Below are 19904 nucleotides of genomic sequence, written 5' to 3'. Positions count from 1 at the left end.
TTTTCTTGAAGTGGCATGTGCTCCTTTAAAAGAAGCAGGCTCTCAGTGTGCCATAGGACCCCATTTTTTTCTAACGTGTTCAAAAGAAAACTCCTGAAATACGTTTGGTTACTCTTTAATTTCAAAGTGGTGGCCAATAGTCAGCTACAAATGGGTTTAAAGTGATCTTAGCCAGTGCAAATTTAAACTCCCTCATCACTTGCTGTAAAACAAACCACAGTGAAATCCCTCTCATTATCATCAACTGTGAAATTCTGGTCAAGCCTTACTCAGCTATCCTCACTCAAATTGTTTTTGAATCAACACAGAGACTAGTGCACAGCATCCCCACCCCTACATAAACTTTCAATCCACCTCCATCTCTTACTTTGTCCTCTACTTGCTCCCAGACTTATTTTTTGCCAAATGAAGCAGACAAGTGTTTAATTACTAATTTTTATTATTTTTTAAAAAAACATGTTTATCTTATCTGTGGTTCTCTCTTAAATAATAAGTTATTTGCATGTGCCTGGGAGCCAATAAATGTTTTTATTTTTCATACATTTCTGATCTGATCAAAAATATTTTATTAGAAGAAATTATTATGTAAGGATTATAAGGGAGGAGAGCATGAAACCAAAGTTATTAATAACCAAGTACTCAAGGAATTCTCCAGCCTAAATTGGCTCCAAGAATTTGAATCTAAGCCAACACAGAAGAACTTTAATATTATCAAAGGAGAAAAAAAAGAAAATAACAGCATCACAGCAAAACCCAAACATATGAATAAAAGCTTATTTTGGAATTGATAGCTACGGTAGTAAATGAGAAACTAAATTAAGCTCACAGCTAAAATACAGGAGCTCTGTTCTTGTATCAGGTGTGAACACTGCATCCTCAAGTAAGAAACTTTTTCAATATCTGCATCTAATGGATCAGATTGAGTCATTAATAGTATTCTCTTTACAGAGCTTCGACATCCTTGATGCTAAGTATTGCCATTACTATGGCATGCCTGGGTCTGTGGCATGGCTTTTGAAAGCAAAAGCTGCTAGTTTCAAGCAGAGAAGTAGCATATGTTCAGTTTAAAATTCAAATGTATTTATAACTGAATGCTAATGGCAATGTTATTTATTCACTTAACAATTCTGTGATAGGCTGAATGAGGCAATTAATTTTTAAAAACATTTATTAGTATTGTACAGAGAAATAGGAATTTAAAAGTAGCTGAGATTCATCAGGATTTGGAGTGTATCATAAGGTGGCGAATGCTGCCCTCTGGCTCAGGTTGGCAATGGTCACTTATTCAGAAACTGTCTATTTTCAAAGTATGGGTGAGACAGGAAAGGTTAAGTTTCAACAGCTTCCCTTAATACTCTGGTCTGTAATAGTTTAATTAAAAGTCTAAATGCTTAAAACATGTTAAAAAGAAATTTCCTCAAGGATTAAATGTTATTTTAAAATTATGTTTTTCAAATATCTGCAACACAGAAAAGGAGCTGTTTCTTGTATGTATCTTTATTGTGAATGAGCTATATAAGTCATGTCAGCATTAAATTTATAGGCCCATAGAGGACTTTTACACTAGTTTCTTTTTTTAATGATTCAAGAATACAGAGACTTATTTCACTGTATTTTTTTTTTCACAGTTTTAGGCAAGATTTAATAACACAGGAAAGGCACAGTATTTTTTATCTGTTCATACAGTGGACAAAAGTTTAGTCCGTTTTAGCGGGAGATAGTGTGATTGAAATATATAGGTCTGCGGCTTAAACGTAGCAGCTTTAGAATTTGCTAAAGCTTATGGTCACAGAAGTCTGCTGTAGGTATACAATTACTTTTTTAAAAACCATGTGTGAACAGATCTTTAGGAAACAGAACACAATGATTTTACTGTGCTCAACCTCTTAGAAACTGGGGACCATTTTTCCCTTTAGAAGTAGCACCTTACCTTGTACTGCCTGCACCCTTTACATTAGTTAGAAATAAGAAGCCTTCCTTACTTTGGGAAGTAAGGGAGAAACAATTTCACTTACAGAACATAAATGTTAGGCACTGCTCACCTGACACCCTCCCCATACCAAGTTTGTCCCACAGGAAGCCCAAAGCCTACCTGCCTTACTGATCAACTGACTGGCATGTCAATTCTCAGCAAGGAAGCATTAGACCCGGTGTCCTTCTGAGTGCATATCTGAGTTATATTTTCCTACCTCCCCCACCTAAAATTCAGTGCTGCTGTTGCATGTCTGTGTGTAGGAAGCATGGAACAGAAGAGATGGTTACAGGCCGCATGTTCAACGCAGATACATAGCAAGTAGGATTTCCTTCCTCCTTCTCCCACACCCTTTCTTACTCCCAGTCTTTTATAACCTCACCTTATATTCAGACCAATAAAATACAACCATGGTAGCATTTTATACCCATCTTGCCCTCATGTGAAGGACTATGTAGGGTTTAGGACAATAGGAAATCCAGCCCCGTGACTAAGTCCTGACGCTTATCTTTTTAGAATAGAAGCTGGAAGAGAGACTGGATGCCTGTCTTTCAAGATGATAAAATGCAGTGTTCTAATACAAGGCAGTATTTCTCCTGGGAATATCTCATTTTGGATAGGAAAGAGTGCAGTACTCTTTTCCATTGCTGAAAATTTTGTTTGTTTTAAGGGAGAAAGTTCAGAGCAGCTTTGGGAACAGCTATCTCAGAATCAAATTGCCAATAGAAAGGATAAATTGATAGGGCTTTTTGTTCACAGATCATACATGCTAACATAACAGTAATTAAAAAAAAACAACTTTAGTATATTAAAAGGAAAAGGAAACCCAAAGCAAACTTTCAAAGGAAGGATTTTTAGAAGCTATGAATGTAATACATGTTTTCAAAAGACCCAGTGGAATCAGGTAAGGAGAGCAAAATACCCTGGGAAACCTCATAATGGGCTCTCAGCTGCACTTAAAAGTGAAATTTACGCTCACAGAATGAGTCCTAAGAATTCTTTCCTATAAAAATGAGAAAAATTAAGACAACTTGCAAATCTTCTAGCTTAGATTTTATTTCAGAGAAAGGCAAATGTTATGCAAATTCTACATCCCTGTAAATAAGGAGACCTAGAAAAGCTTTTAGCATGCAAGATGCCTCCTTTCCTTATTTATTCAGAAAGGGATATCAGGTGGAAATTACTGCAAGGAAATCTGAGATTTTCAGCAATAGAAGTGGCTCTTCGGGAAACTTAATTTCCATGTCTTTAGCCACTAACATGGCTTCTGAGAAGGAAAGCACCTGTTTTGAGAGAAGCCACATAATTAGAACTGATGGGAAGATAAAAAATCCTTTTTGTAGTAACACTGTGGTTTTGAAACTTGCTGTTGCCCTGCCTTTCAAAGGTTTGCAAAAACAAAATAGTATGAATGTGTTTGCTTTGAGATGTAGTGAAGTTCGCCTATTCTGACCAGAAATTTCACACAGAATTTGGCAGAACATAAAGTTTAACCTAGGTCATAAGCTTTCCAGGCCAGAGCCATAGCCCACAGATGTGTTGCATTTTATGAGATAGCATGTTTTGGCATACTTCGCATGTGACAGAGAAGCCATCAGTTCAAGTCTGTCCTCAGTAATGTAGCCAAAAATTTGAGTGAGTGGTGTTGGCATGGCAGGACCTCTGGGATTTTTGATCTTGGGAAGATCACTACATACAGATGGAATGATTTAGCCAAACTGGTTAAAGTTGTCCTAGGGAAAAGCAAGGGGCTGTGTGGGTATTTAGGGACAAGTGTCTCTCCTGTTTTCTTCATCTTATCGATAGAAGATGTCTTTCTCAAACCTCTCAAAACATGGTGTTCTTTCCTCCATTTCTCTCCCCTTCATAGATGTTTTCCTTCTGAAAAGCACAGGCCTCCTCCCCAGCCCCACCTTCTTTCTCTTCTGCAACAACATCTATTCACTTATTTACAGCTCCCCAGTTTCTGAGAAAAGGCATCAACAGGAAAGAAGTGAGAGAGAAAGGCTAGGGAGTTGTCAAGAGCTTCAGACAACTCAAGTTCAGAGTTAAAGGTCCTAATCCCAGTCTACAGCAAATGGTGAAAATGCTGCCAGGCCTATTGTGCTTACATCTGAACCCAGCCCTACACAATTTTCTTCTCTGGTGGTACAGACAAAATTAAATCTTTGGAGGACTCATACGTCTATATAAAGACTCTCCTGTAAGGACAGTCACTGAGCATGACAATGGAAGAGGAAGAAAATACAGAAGACCCTCTGCAAAACATGTGTTTCTTGTCCTGTTCTTTCCAGCCTTGGTATTTCCCTGCAGTTTTTTATTTTGTGAGGTCCCAGCTGGAGGAGTAATTAAATGGATTATTATATTGGTACAGCAATTTCCAAAAGCAGAAATAAAAAGACAAAGAAGGAAACATTTTTACATTTTCCCCGCCTTTATACTCCAGCTAGAGATTTCTCTGATCTCCTAAGTCTTCCAATGTAATATTTAAAAAGCATATTGCTAGAAAATCCTTATTTGTAGTAGATTTACTTAATAAATTAAGACAAAGGAATAACTAACTCTCAAGGAAGAGTGATGGAAAGTCCTTCTGCCATGAGTGTTGGTACCTTTTCCCACTCCTCATGTTACATATTTCACTGCAGACTTCACAATTTCAGAGCCATGAGTGCACAAAAATCATGCAGCTGCAATTTTTCAAAGGATCTGAGTGGCAAGGACCTCAGCTTCTTCCAACCAATTAACCAAAAATCATTCCAATATATTTTTCCATTTACGTGAATGAGAAGCTATGTTGTACAGCATACAATCTAAACCTCTGGCTTCCCCGATGAAAGTGGGAGGAATTGTGCCAGTCACAGTTGATGTAGAAGGTAAAGTGAAAAAGATATGCTAAATAAAAAACCTGCTTGGTTCTTGGTGGTTTTGGAAGCTGCACTTATCTCTCATCACCCGAGAATTTTTTCATGAAGGCACTAGCAGCTTCTTTGCTCAGAGTGACAATACCTGCATGACTTAACTTACAGCATCTCACATTTAATTTACATCAGAGCACAACAAGCAAACACTAGCAAACTATCTAGCAAATGTATTTCACTGAGAGAAAGCAGAACTTCAAACATATTTCATGAGCTGCATGTGGGCAATTGTTTCACCTCCAACTTTAAAAAAACTGTTCTTCCATTTGTTCAGTTCTGAGAAACCTTTTATTTTTTTTTTTCCGAGTGATTTTGCAATAAGAATTTAAATGCATTCACAAATTAATACACATGAAATAATAAATCAGATTGAAAAATAAAGGAGTAATACCTTTGCTAACGAATATCACTAAAAGGTATGATTATTATGAATTTTCATATGCAAGTCTGCTTCCAACCTCATGAAATCCAAAAACCTGACATAAAAGCGGAGCTCTGAAACAGCTGGGTAGCTTGAATCTGATATGAACTTTATCTTTCAGAATGATGCTGCACATCTTGTACTTAAAGACAGAGCTTTAATTTTCAAACCATGGAGAAGAGAGGACACATAGGGAGAATTCCTCATTACTGTGTTAAGGGAAACTGAGAACATTTGGTTAGACTACGAATGGGGGTAGGAAGACATATTGAAAGTATTGAAAGTTGGAAGCTAATAATAGATATTGTAGTCCTTTTATGAGTTTTTATTTTTGAAACATGCATACCCAAATTGAAAGAGTTCAAGTCTTTAAGTGAGGTTCAAGGGTATACTTTGAAATGGGAATAATATGTAAGTAGATGACATTTATACCATCTAAATTAGAAGAAAGAAATTAAAATTAGTATATCTGAAGTGAAGAAAAAAAGAAAAATAAGGTAATCATGTAAATCTGAAGCTATTTAGGCACCAGTGTCTGGGCAAAAGAAAGCAGTGAAGGATGCTTGCTAACAAAGACTGAATAACTGGGCTTGAAGGGAAATACCAAGGTGTGCAGGAGAAAGAGGAAGTAATGGAGAGACATTCCCCTGTTTGCTGTGACTTTATATCTGCAGTGGCCCAGGGACACTTGGCTAAGAATCAAGAACAAGCTCCTTCCAGCAAGATGCTAAAGATTCACTGCCAGCTAACTGGGCTAAGGGAAAAATAAAAAAAAAAGGAGAATCATAATAAATATAATAACACACATTAAAGATAGTTCTCACACTTGTAATATCCATCTTAACCATTATCTTTGGACCAGTATCTAATTAATACATCTGGACCAGGCCTTGTATGGTGGTAATAATACTTTTCATATCATTTTAATTTGAATTCATCTTAATGTTTTCTTTGTCTGGGTTCTCTGATTTAATCCAAATTAACTTTGCTTTTATGTAATGCCCCTGGCAGAGTTTTTGAGACTCATGGCACAGAGTTACATTACACTAATCCATGGCAAATGTGGAAAACTGCTGAAAGGACAGTAGCTTCTTTTTTTTTTTTTTTTTCGGAGGGTTTCAGAGACACATGTTGGATTGGGTTAACTTTCTGACAAGTCATCCTGCCAAGATCATATGATCTCTAAACCTGACATCAGAAAAACAGGGATAGGACTTCTGGTGTTACACTGAATTAAGTATAATGAGAAACTGCACCGTGAGAAGGGAAAAGAAACTTCTGAGCATCTTAGAAAGCCATGAAATGCCCTCTCAGCTTAACAGAGAGGAATAAGGCTACAGGCCTGTCAGAAGAAAAGAATTTAAAGTGAGGTTGTGTCTGAGGGGAGGGCACATTCAGTCAGTGTAGATGCAGAGTTTGATCCACAGCTCTCTGAAGTCAAATGTTTTAGTTTACGTCAATGGCCTTTGATTAGGCCCAGAGAGAGCTGTACAATCCAAGGGCTGCCAGGCTTGGTTACAGTCATCAATACTATAAATCCCTGAGAGAGTTTCCTTACTAAACTCTAGGCCTTTTTGCTGCAGGACGCTAACTAAGGGCATGATCCTGAGCAAACTTAGTTCCCTTGGCTCCAAAGGTTATAAATTCTTTTGGCTATCTTGCAGCACACACACATATCCCCTGTTTTGTTGTAGCTGCTTAATAAGAGCACTAGAAAGGGTGGGAGAGTAAGAAAGCTATTCCCATAGCCAGAACTGGGGTCCCCTGAGAGGGAAGTGAGACGATAAGGCCCCAGCCTGCTGCACACCGGTCCCCGGGGCTCACCCACAGGTGCAGCTAGGGGCAGCAGGGGCTTGGCCAGGCTCCTTTCCTTCTGCAAAGGGGAAGCTGGACCCTGAGGCTGCCTGAGGGGAAGCCTTCAGGTAGTCAGATGAGTCATTTCACACCACTGAGCCCAGCAAGTGGGCCACTAACTTCAGAATCTAAACCAGTTTGTTTCACCTTTGCAGCATCTCATGAGAGACAGTCTGATTTCTTTATTTACTAAGCTTTTCTGAACAGGGACAAGCTCAAACAGAAGTCTGTTCTCCCAGGAAACAGAAGCTGTAACCCTCCCTCCTGTAAGGGTTGATCATAATGTTGTTGTATACTTGGGAAATCCTTATCTGCAAATTAACCTCAAAGCTCCCTGTCTTGCTCCCTCAAAGCCCAACTTATATTACTTTTTTTTTTTCTAAAATAAATTTAATAAAAAAAAATATTTGCAGGATGAACAGAAAATAAATCAACACTACCAGAAAGCCAGGAACTTGATTGTTTCTCCCTGCTTCTGCAAAAAACCCATAAAAGCTCAATTGTCCTCTCAGGACTCCTTGGAAGTCTTAACAAAAGTCTCTAAAAAGAAACTAAATGAAAGACCAGGGAGTTAGCAGCAGGGCAGATCTATCATAGACAAATCAGACAAAACCCTCTTTCCTTCTGACCGTATCTGGGCTTAATTCTGATCTCGTTACTCACACTGAGTAATAATTCACACCATAACTAGCCCCACTGGAGTTGCTAAAACGACTTGGAGTGACCCATAAGCCTGTTTGACAAATATCAGTCTGATACACTAAGGCTAAATATCTTAAGAGCTAATTCAAATATTATTTTTGTAATTATGTGGCCTAAAAAAACCCCAAAAAAACAAAAACAAAAAAACCCAAAAAACCTGCTCTGTTTTTGTTGTTCTTCAGGTGCTTTTTTACCTTCCAAAGACAGCAAATTTGTGATTTTCTTTTTTTTTTTGTTTTGCTTTGCATCTTAATACAGAATGCAGCTAGAAAATTAATGCCTTGTCTACCCTCCAAAATGTAATGAATATACAAAGACATATGAAGAACTGGCACCTTTTGACAGGTATTAACATAGAAAAACCTGAGGCCAAGTCTACAGTATGAACTTCTGTCTGAAAAGTACATTAGTCAGCAACGTAATAGGACACGATCTCAGCCATTAACCCAGGCTGAGCAATGTATTTTGTGTACCTAGTGATTAGCCTGATGCAAAGTCCTCACTTATTTACTGTGTCTTTGTGTTGCTTCATTCACCCGTATGTACGTGACAGCAACACTGTGAAGAGGGAGATTTGCTGTGCTGCAGAAATGCATACTGTAGACTATTTTTGTATTTTTGTACACTGATGTCTTCTACATGTCTTTTTCAGTGAGTCGTAGGAGGGTTTTATCCGTGTTTCTAATCACATGAAAGGGAGCCATTGGAAAGTATCAAAAGACTATCAACAATCAAGCCAATTTTCCTGCATTTCAGTCTAGCAAGGCTGGACACCAACTCAAGTGGAAGCACTCCAAGAGCTAATCAGGATCCTTAGGAAGGGTATTCTGCTCTTGCTTAAAATACCGAATTCCTGCGAGCAAGTTCAGCATGTAGACAGGAAGCCTGAGGAAGTATCTGAGGTGCCAGCAGCAAAGCTGTTCAATGAATACTATTGCACAACACACCCCAATGGTTCCGCCAAACTCCTCCTCCAGCAGGAAGCCTGGCAACAAGGCACTCAACCAGTTGAACAAAAACTACAAGCTTTGCACCATGCGAGTGATTTGCCAACAACTAGTAGCCTGCAGGCTGCATACTGTTACCTAGTTATTAATGAATGCTGCTGATTAACCTTTTGAAAGTGCTTTGTCCACCACACCTACTGGTGGGAACCTGCAGTGGTAACGCTCAGGGAGGTTGCTGACATAGGAGTGACATTGGGGATAATGAATGGGCACCCCAAGAAGTGACAACAACTCTAAGAGTTGGATACAAACCAGGATAGTTCTTCCGAAGACCTTTGTGAACGGGGTAGTGTAAGCTTTTAAAAAGTTATTAACCTATAGACTTCACTGTAACCTACACTGTATTTCAGGCTGCTGTGCTTAATTGAAAACAAATTAAGACTTGTTCAGATGACTTCCTATTATGACCCAGCAGTAAATTTGGCAGAGACTGTGACACACACACCCCCCTAACTCCCCTAGCTCAACTCCACAAAGTAATGCATCTCTGAAACTTAGAATATGGTACCTATAGTACTCAAAAATGATGTGTCAGGCTATAAAGAATCATGATAATGCCTCAACACTATGGCAGTAAAAACTTCTGTATTCATATTTTTATTTTTTTCTTCTTTCTTGGTCATGCTTCCTGGGCAGTTTTTAAGCTTGCTTTTCTTTAGAAAATGTCAAATAAACAAGAAGTCAAAACTCCTTGAAAGAGGCATCAAATAACATGAAAATAGGGGCAAGAGCATCAAGAAATATACAATTCTGAAATAATACAAAGTTTGCACTAAGATATGGAGAGTTGATGACTACAGTGAAAGCATAGTGAATAAGCAATTAAAGGAACAGCCTGAATTTTAATTATGGATAGAAATGAGGGAGGAAAACCAAACAAAATTGAAAGAAAAGTACAGAAAGGATAAATATGTGAGAGGGAAAAAAAATGCACAAAAAGCATATTATACAGAGGGAAAAAACTGAAATTCAATAAAAAAAAATAACAGCCTCACTATATTACCATGAAAAGAGTGCTTATGCATTCCTTCACTGGGGGATCTGCAAAACACTGTTTTTAAAATTGCTGTTTTCTCAATTTAACAAAACTGTTACTTTTTAAGCTAAAAGCACAGTTAAAATAGAAAGATTTCTTTTCTAAATCCTCTTTTAGGTTGAGATTTCACACAACAGTTGAGCCAGTTTGACAGCTTGCTGCTGATTGGGGAGGCAGCCTCACTCCCCTGCTTTGTTCTCAGCCATGTGGTCTTACTTCTTCTCTTGTGCTGAAACTGGCACTTGTCTGACACCCCAGTAAAAAATATTCCACTCTCTAAATAAAAAAAGGATATTTTTTTTCTTCAGAAGATATTTCTGTTTGTAATTAAAAAACCATCAAGACAATGTAGGTGACACTGCTTAACAGTCCTGAAACTATGGAGAAGACAGACATTTGTGTTTTATGTCTCTTCTGCTCATTGTATTATTACCCATTTAATTTCCTTCAACGCATATATCAAATGCAGTGCCTTTCTCCTCATAAATTAATAAAAATAATGCAAAAGGGCAGGTTACAGTCCCCTATGCAAACTACTAACAAAAGTAGAGTACGTGAACTAAAACTAAGTTTCCATTCTGACTTTTACACTTCAGACTGACACAGTCCTGAGCACAGACCCAAGGCAGGCTATCAGGCATCAGCTAAACCAGAAAAAATTACAAATCATTTGCCATATTCTGCCTTCATTTACACTCTTGCAACCTGGTTAACACTCACTGCTTCAGCTTCCTCTCACAGTAGAATTTGGGTTTGTGTGTACAGATTAGTTAGAGTTTCCTTGTTTTCACAACATTACTACTATTACTTAAATGAAGGATATGTTTTTGTTCTCCTCTGTTTCTGGAAGACTTCTGTTCTTATATCGGGATGGAAAAAAATTCGTGTGCTAAAATCCAGACAATGAAAGGATGTCCAGTACTTTGGTTTAGCGAAAGATTTTTCTTTTGGCAACAAAACTGCCATACACATTCACACACACAGAAAGGCACAAAAAGAGGAAAAAAAGTATTGCTGAAAACAAAATTTAGCTCCAATATTTAACCCTAATTTTTACTCATAAGAGTAGTCTCATTACTATCTGTGGTACAAACAGGACATGGCAGGATTCAGGCTATTAAAACCAGAAATTATTCAAAAGTTAACATGTGTTTTTTATTTAGAGAAACAGAACAAAAGGGACTCTATTTGAAACAGATCATTTAAATAAAACCAGCATACTACTTATGCAGATAGTATACTTATGTAGATACACACGTGTGCACACATGTACACCCAGCCGGAGCTCCCAGTGTTTTCTGGCTCCTGGTATTACACATAGAAACCTAGTGTGCCCAAAAAGCCTGGTGCCAGGATTTCATGGGTATCCAAACACCCCAGTATAAATCTGAAATTCACTGGGCACAAAAGGAGCCCCTGCTTAAATGCAGCAAGATCCTCAGCTACCTCTCAGGGAATTTGCCTGTGTTTCATCAGATCCAGCATATTCCTGAGAAATATCTGAGGATATTTGATGAAGTGACATTTCCCTGATAATTTCCCTTATTGTTCCTTTTTAAGAGACAGCTGAAATTATTTAGATTGCTTGTTAAAAGAAACAAACACAGGAAATGAAACCGGGTGAAAATAATTTCTTAATTTTGAGGGTGCACTAAGGTGGAGTAATACTTACCAAAGATAACTGAAAATGTAAACACACTGATTTCAATCAAGAGCACTTTTCATAAGAATATTTCACTCACTGGTTGCTGCTGATGGCTCCCTGTTCCTTTTAGAGGTGTGTTACCCATTCTGGAATATACACAAGAGTTCAAGTGTTGCATAATTACACAAAACAGGGCCTATACAAGAATATCCTGTTTTGCTTCCTGTACACTCACTAGGGTGGCTCAGCTGAATCCTTGACAACATCTAGCTCCACGAAGAAAACATCAAGGCTCCTTGCTGATAGCAGTTTTTCACCTAGAGCTTCTCAGCAGTTGGGCTGTTTAGCCCCAAAGTGTAAGCAGACAATCACCCTATTGTTTACTTTCTAGTCAGAAGGAGCATTACTGCTTTTCTTCACTGTCCATGGCCTGTGTAATCCTAGCAGTCATGTTCACTCAGCAGTAAATCTAAATATGAGCTTCCCAAAGGAGTTTCAAATCCATGACATAGATTAGGATCACTGTGGTTTGACGCTATCTGTGGCAGATTCCACAGTAATTAACATTTTAAACCATGGTCAATACTGAAATTATTTGATGAGGACTTACTCTATACGCCAAATCGTGAGAAATTAACAAATTTAAGGGGTATTATTATTATAAACTGAATAGACTATGGAGGACAATGTATCTTTCAAAAACCCTGTCAGCATTGCTTCATCTCATTACATATCACTATATCTTAAAAAAAGGAGCGATTCAATTGTGTGATGGTGAATCATGAAACTTCACAAACATTCAAGGAACACACATGCCACTACAAATTAACCATTAGCACTGCATGGTATTCATCCTTTCTGTCAGACACTGTGGGAAGCACGCCTTATTAGCATGGAAGCACGGAGCAATAGTATCTCAGTGTACTTAACATTCGCTTACCTTGAAAAAAAAGAGCACACAATTGCAGTCTTAAACAAAAAACTCAATCCCCAAAATGCTGCAGCTCTATTCCTTTCCACATTTAATCCTAGGATTTAAAAATTACAAAATTAAATCCTAAAGCCTTTTCTTTCCCCTCTTCCAGTTCACTATTTTTTACAATGAAATGTAGTTTTTGCATTTTTAATCAGGCTTAATCATAAGCAAAGCAGGCATCACAATTGCGGCTATTTCAGGGTTCCCCCTCACACACATTTCTGGTTTTGAATTTCAATAGTACCCGCAACTGGGGGTCTTCCTGGATCCCAGATGTCGAATTATATGGTCTGTCCTATTCTACTTATAATGGTAGTCCAGTTCCCTGTTAAGTTTGACAGGAATCTGAATAGCTATTCTGAAATCCCCCATTTCTTCCTGAACGGTATTACAACTGAACTTAATTTTGCATCTTGATTATTAATAGTCTTTCTTGACTTAACGATTACTCATAAATATCTGTTCATTCTTTCTCTTTTATCTCCTAGTAATGTGAACCACCCTATGCAAATCCTTAAAAATATAAATAAAAAATTCTACATTCAGCATCAGTGTTCCTGTTTGAGGTCCTGTGCGGTCTATAAAAACTTGAGAAAGAGGCCCACTTCCCATACCTATCCTACTTACATGCTGTTTTATTTAAGAATCAAGAGTACATTTTACAACCACTTTGCCATGTTAAAAAAGGAGAAACATAAAAGTGATTTTCAGGGGGAAGGTAGACTTATGTTTTGTTTCACTAGCTTTTTTTCAGAGTAAACTTGTAAAATACTAAGATGTAAATGCCAAACAATTTTGTAAAAGCTAATGTAGCAGTAAACCAGTCTCCCACTGACTTAGTAGCAGAACTGGTATTTTAAAACTTTACTGTTTAGTGTATGTTTTATACAAACATGTATTTGAAATTTCATTTTTTCCTAAGTGTAACCCAACACTATGGAATCACATACATCTCAGAAATTACTCCTATCCACTTTTAGTTCAAACAGTAACAGAGGCTTGCTGGCAGATAAGGTTAACATTGTGTAAGGTATTTGAACTAGCAGAGCAGTTCAGATACGTAACACAGTGCATCACAAAGGCAAGTCATGGCCTTTGGCACCCCTGCTCATACTATTATTAATTATGCATTTCCTCATCTTATTAGTGTTTGAATGGGTGTGAAAAACAAACAATGCTGCCCTAAAGGATATTACAGCCATACTACAGCCTGACATCTTTCTGGGATTAATAACAGAGAAACCAGCCCTACAAGTGACCTTTGGCTTGTATGTCCTAGAGACAATTTTGGTTTTGGATAGATTACATAGACAACTGTTATCTGGCTTGGGAAGGATCATTTCTTCAGAGATATTGAGGACCCTGTTGAGCTACATGGCAGCAGTCATAACCTCCCTTGCTCTTACAAACAAAAAAACCCAAATCTGTTGAGACTCATATCAGCAAACCATTAAATTACTGAATAATCTCAGATTACCTGCATACTCAGGAATATCTCTTTGCATGCATAATTTGCTTCTAAATCATAAAGACCTAAACCCCCTTTACTTACAATAGCTGACTTACTATCATGTTAGATAAGTTAGGAGTTGAAGTTCATCTGATGGTATCTAAATTTGTCTGTAAAGTTATAGATTTGTAAAATTACCTGAATTAGTACAAAAGTCTCAGCTCCTTATTTTAGATACTTTCATAAGTGATGCATCTGTATGCAATTCTTTATTAGCATTATTATAGGATGAACTAAACTTCCATTGTCCATGCTGTACCAGTTTACAGCAACATCTGCTGGATAACCTAGAGCTGTAACAACAGAGACCTTGACATACTGAAGTGACAGAACAATATGAGACATGGCTATCGGAAAGCAAGGGTTAGATAAGAGGATAAGGAAAGGCTTTCACATCAGACTTTTCTTTGCAATGACACCTTCCCTTTGCTACTGCCTGTGCCACTGATTTCATGACTTGTCCAGGTTGCCAGTTCATCTAGAAGGCTCCCCAGCTTATGAGAGGTTGTATCAGAAACAATAAAGTCAGATGGCAGTTTTGTATACCTTGGGGGAGAAAGTAGATTCAAACGCTAGAGAAAATGATACGAAAATTGAATGATTTTACTCTATTCCACAGACATTTAATGTTTTAGCTTAAATTTAATGTCATTAAATTTAAGTGTACCTTATAGTGTTAGTAGCTCAATTTTGATGGCCAAAAGTTCCCCTTTTTTTAAGAGAAAAAACATTTTAAACCCCCACATTCACATTAGTAAGTCAATAACAAGAATACTTGCTTTGATTGTCTTGTTGACACAGAGTAGTTGAGCCTGTTTTATATATTATTTTTTGTATTATAGCAGGAGTATCTTTAGGGCAAAGTCTCTGGGAGAAACACTGTTAAATGCTTACCATGGACAAAACCTTCTTGCAGAGGATTTTTTAATTCTTTTTCAGGTGTACCCTGGTTTGTTTACTTTAAAACAGATGCTAAGCTACATACAATGACGTCTGTTAAAAAAATCATTATGGTGCAATTGAAAACAATGTTAAAGGTGGAATTTCCCTCCTCTCTCTCTCCTCCACACCCACCCCCCCACCCCCCCATAAGTGTTGTACACTTCCTCTGTGCCTTTCATGATTATCTGCACCAGCTCTGGTCAGGAGATACAGCTGTCATGAAACACTCAACAGATGGCAGTGGCTGGGTGATGCTTCATCCATTTTTGGATGCTCTACTGACATTTGAGCTCATGCCTTCTATAAATGCTGTCATGCCCCCAACTTCTTTTAGCCAACACAAGCCTACAACGTGCAATGACAATATTCATCTTTCCAAAGGAATAGAGATAAATTGAACTGCCCTTATGAAAAGCAATATAAAATACTTAAATTTAGTGTCCTTTAAAACTTTTAACCATTACAGATAGATATGGCTAGAAAATAGATAGACTGATAAATTGGTAGATGGATCTCCTTTCTTACTGCTGTTTCATCCTTAAGCTATTTTATTCTTATAAGGCTCTTCAGAGATTGATTTAGCTTACAAAGAACAGCAATTTCGCTCCAGATTTAGGAAACTGCTAGGAACTAGAGTGCTTTGAAAAGAAATTGATTAGCCCAACTTCTTTAAAAAGAAAGGAAAACAGCTAAAAGATACACAGTATCTTTGAGCTTTTCAGGTAGTAAAGGCTGCTTAGTGTTTTATCTTAAGTTTTTAAAGCTTACTCTTATTGCATTTTTGATAGACTCAAATTGGAGGAAGCATCAGCTTGTGGAATAGAAGACACAAGACCGCCTTTGTGTTTGGATTTTTGTTTGTTTAAAAGCAACTTTGTAATAGTACCATCTAATATAATTGTTTCACATGGAGAGATGATCCCTGTGTGTGTCCTACATAGGGGACTATTTTTTGTGCTTCCCAAGGTTCATACCCAGTCACTACAGTTCCTGATAGAAACACAAACAGAGATAAGAAATGGAGAGAGAAGAGGAGGATAAATTCACGCACTTAATCATAGGGATTAAGAAAGGCTTCTTGGGAATGCCGGGTACTGGTATTTTGTCCTGACCTAGGAGTGGTGGCTACATTTTTCTCATACTGTTTCCAGCACAACTCATTCTAAATACAGGATGTTCAGAGACTACCACTGCAAACAGAGCTGATGTGTTTAATTGCCAAACACTTGATGATGCCCTTCACTATGAGGCCTGGTTTTTAAATGCTGTTGAGAATGTTATGATTTACAAGTTAATTTATACCCTAATAGTGTTGAAAGAAAACCTAAGGGCTACATCATTTTGTCAACAGTCCTTGCTGAACAGCCAGGAGATACTTAGCCAAGTACTTAGGTAAGCAAGACACACCTTCATGTGTGATGAAAGGGAAACCAAAGTTAGGAAGTATGATCTAATTCTTGAAGCCTAAACTTAGATTTAGCACTAGAAGTAATCACAGAATGATGCCATCACATTGTGAGGGTACAGTCAGAAGTCAGACTTGCTTTTTTACAGCTCAGCCATAGATTATGTCCAGCATGAAGTTGTGCAAGTTAAGACCTCTTAAATAATCTTAACAGAAATAACTTCCACAAACATAATTTATTATTTACTGTCACTAGCCATGTTTGGCTACTGAATACAGTTGACTGATACAACTTCCTACAGTTTTTTTAATTAGCTGAAGGGCCTCCAGATTGCTGTCTTTTCACTATGTTAGGTTTAAGGGCAGTGACTGGAGATAGGCCAATCTCAATCACTTTTCATACTATATTCCTTCCTGTTTCCCTTCAATTGTTAAGACAGTAAGGGCACCCAGTCTACCCTGAGTCTGTAATTAATCAGTAGGATCAAAACCAACTATTTTCAGCATAAAACACTTACATGATTTGCCTGTAAAAATTCTTCATGTACTGAACATTTAATTCCTAAACTACACCTCTAGAGACAAAAAACTACCAAGAGAGTCCAATGTTGACATCTTCAGTTAGCAGTGTCTATTGTTTCATCTATTCTTGGGCTTCACAGTCAAGACATCCTAGCTAGATGAGGACAGTTAGATGTGGCTAACTAATCTGTGCTTATCAGTTAATAAGCCTTTGGACCTTAGAGAGCAAGAGAAACATACATGGTTCAGGCTGGGCACAATCACATATACAGCCATATATCCGAGCATTAGAAATGAAGGAGATACTAGTACTGTATACCAAAGGGTTAACCTTCTTTCTCACTGCCTAGAAGACCTCCAGATCCTATTTTTACTATACACCCACACAGAGAACAAACAGCAATTCTCATTAATTTCTGCCTTTAAGACAGCATTCTGATGCCTCAGCAAGCATCAAAGAATATGTATTATGTGTGTTTATCACAGGTTCACATCCCCTTAAATATTCTCACCTATTTAAATAGTATTTACCTCATGTTCCAGAAAAGTTTGTTCTCTAGCTGCAGCCGTATAATTTATTTTTGCTGTTTTGTGCTATTGTATTCATTATCTAATGTAAGAAGAGAGTAAAATACAAAAGTATATAGTTCTTTGTAACACTAGATTTCGCATTTAGAGGCGTTTTTGCAGCAGCTTCAGAACCCTCTATCTTACATCAAGAAAGAAGAGAAGGATACAGAAGAAACTATAGAAGGAATTTGAACTCCTCTTCTGTAACTTGTAAACTTATGCTGCAGAGTAGTCTGTAGTGCACCTGTGTATCTGTAACTCTGGATAGCATTACTGTTTCTTGCAGCATTTCCCATCCCGTGTGTTTATCCCACACAGTTCCATGGAGCTATATTAATAAGTGGAACATTACTAGTTATAGTTGCATTCCGAATTAAAAACCCAAGAACCACCTGTTATGCACTTCATACAAATAACAGCACAGCACTGAAATTTTTCATACAAATGTTAGCTGTAAGTTGCCTCAGAAGACAACAATTTTCCTTGTAAACATGCGTAATAATAATTTTTTTTTCTTCATACATTCATGACTTCCCTTATTTCAGCATCATTAAATAAGGGAGTGGGCATTTCATGTTTTATTGACTTTTTGTATAGATGAGGTTAGAGAATTTTGAAGTAAGACCTGTATGGTAATGGTTACTTCTTTTATTATATAATTCCTGAACATATGACTTTGCAAAATGATAAAGGACTGACAGCATAAGCACTGGGAAAAGCAGTGACAAACAACCTGCAAACACACAAAACAGCAAAGCTGAGCAAAAATCTCATGCTGCAAAGATTCACAAGCCACAGCTGATCTGTTTGAGCACTGTGAGACTATACACAATAGGGAGCTTTCCAGTACTAATCTGTTCTGACATTTTATAGAAACTAATTCTTGCAGACAAATAAAGGTCTAGCTTGGAACAATTTTATTGAGGCCATCAGCACCCTTCATGATTTTATCTGATTTTCAAATAGCATATGTTTTTCTGTTTGTGGACTTCATATCCTGCATAAAAGCAAGACAAAACTAGCAAACACAGCATTCAGAAGAAAGCTAAGATATCAGGCATGTATAATCTGAACAGATTTTAAGGCACAAGAAGGAAGAAAGTTGAACAAGAACAGAATTACCAATTCTACACATTTGATATATATGCATGTCTATTTACACGTATTCACACACATTGGGAATTAGAACAAAACACTCTTTTATCAGCTGGGTATATGTTGATCATCAGCCACTGGCTGAGACCCTAAAGAAAAATCTATTTGAGCTTTTTGTGTGTGTGCGTGTGTGGCTTGAGTACTGGTCCTTCTGTCAGTGTTTCACTGCATTATCGTAAAGAGCAACTCTTTGCATGTGAAGAGACAGATGCTGGCGATTTAGGCAGGCCAACACACCACAGTACTTTTACTCAGCTGATATTTAATGATTTACCATTTAATGCAGTTCATCTTTCATAACCCTGGGTTCAAACAGAAGCAGCTGCTATTAGGGATGCAACAGTATTGAACTTCTAACCAAAGGCATAGGAGAGCTTCTTTTATAGCTCTAGCTATTGGACCCATCTGGCTCTTCACTTAAGTACTGCAAATGAAGGAGAGAAACACTTTGCTTCCCATCAGTGAGGTCCTGAACAGAATGCATAATTATTCAGAATAAAGGCTTTCCAGTCAAAACTAGCTGCATTAACAACACTTTCCCAAACTTCATGTGGATGAAAACAATTTAATCCATCTTATTATCTAAAGAACACTCTGATGAAGTCAGAAGCATATAAAATGAGGAATCATACTTGAAATAATTTTTAATACCAACATCCCCAAGTCTGATTGTAAGGAAATTGGGTCAGTATTTTTTAACCATTTTCCTCTGGAAATTAAAAATTCAGTTTTTATTTACCTCCATTTTGAAGCAAGAAGGGAGAAAGAGGAAAGAGATAGCTTATAGGATATTAGAACACAGCAGAAGCTGATGTATGGTTCCTTTCTAATAGAAGAGCATCACTGAGGCAGGAGGCTTGCTGTCCCCCAATACCCCTGCTCCAAGTCCTTGAACTAAAGAACTGTTCCCCTTCTCCAATAACATAAATGAAATGAAAGCTTTTAGAAGTGCTTTCAATCACTTTAAAGGAGAAAACCTGCATGTGCTAGAAATGTTATCAAACTAATGTTTAAAAAAACACATTTTAATTTTATTTTTTTTTTTTTAGTAAGATTCTTTCCTAAAGCAATAATCTGTTTTCATTTTTGTTCTTGTGGAGATCTGATAGAAATCAGATTATGGTAGAACTACATTTACTCCCAATTCCTACCAACATCTGTAAATTAGGATTTGCAAGAAAAGAAGTAGATTATGGACTTTCATTACAATTACAGGGCTACAGAACAACAACTGTTGCCTAGTTATGATTATAGCTAATCCTTTCATTG

At 37.4% G+C, this 19904-nt stretch overlaps 1 long non-coding RNA gene across 1 annotated transcript in view; it reads right to left on the bottom strand.

The window, feature by feature from the left end:
* LOC115946852 (uncharacterized) overlaps nucleotides 1–19904 on the bottom strand; it is a 90459-nt gene that overhangs the window by 13537 nt on the left and 57018 nt on the right. The window lies entirely within an intron of this gene.

This window comes from Melopsittacus undulatus, chromosome 6 (genome assembly GCF_012275295.1).
Source record: "Melopsittacus undulatus isolate bMelUnd1 chromosome 6, bMelUnd1.mat.Z, whole genome shotgun sequence".
NCBI classification, from domain to species: Eukaryota; Metazoa; Chordata; class Aves; order Psittaciformes; family Psittaculidae; genus Melopsittacus; species Melopsittacus undulatus.
This window is presented reverse-complemented; position numbering and strand designations above follow the sequence as displayed.